The sequence below is a fragment of the Galeopterus variegatus genome, unplaced genomic scaffold (assembly GCF_000696425.1).
Source record: "Galeopterus variegatus unplaced genomic scaffold, G_variegatus-3.0.2 Scaffold8570, whole genome shotgun sequence".
NCBI lineage: Eukaryota > Metazoa > Chordata > Mammalia > Dermoptera > Cynocephalidae > Galeopterus > Galeopterus variegatus.
In genome coordinates, this window is record NW_007734681.1 from 88,400 (window position 1) to 89,028 (window position 629).

Below are 629 nucleotides of genomic sequence, written 5' to 3' on the forward strand. Positions count from 1 at the left end.
GTACTAGCCAGAGCAATCAGAGAAGAGAAGGAAATAAAGGGCATCCAAATTGGAAAAGATGGGGCCGGCCCGGTGGCGCACTGCTACAGTACGCTGCTTGGGAGTGGGGCGGCGCTCCCGCCGAGGGTTCGGATCCCACATACAGACTGGTTCCCGCTCACTGGCTGAGCGAGGTGCGGGCGCAGCACCGAGGGTTGCGATCCCATTTCTGGTCCTGGTCCGGTACGGGCGTGACACTGAGGGTTGCGGTCAGTTGCCGGACACGAAAAAAGACAAAAAGGAAAAAAAAAAAAACAAATTGGAAAAGATGTAGTCAAACTGTCCCTGTTTGCTGATGATATGATCCTATATATTGAACAGTCTAAAGTCTCTACAAAAAAATTCTTAGAGTTGATAAATGATTTCAGCGAAGTTGCAAGATACAAAATCAACACACAAAATCAGTAGCATTTCTATACTCAAACAGTGAACATGCAGAAAAAGAAATCAAGAAAGCTAGCCCATTTACTATAGCCACCAAAAAATAAAATACTTAGGAATAAAGTTAGCCAAGGATGTGAAAAATCTCTATGAAGAGAACTGCAAACCACTGTTGACAGAAATTAAAGAGGACACAAGAAGATGGAAAG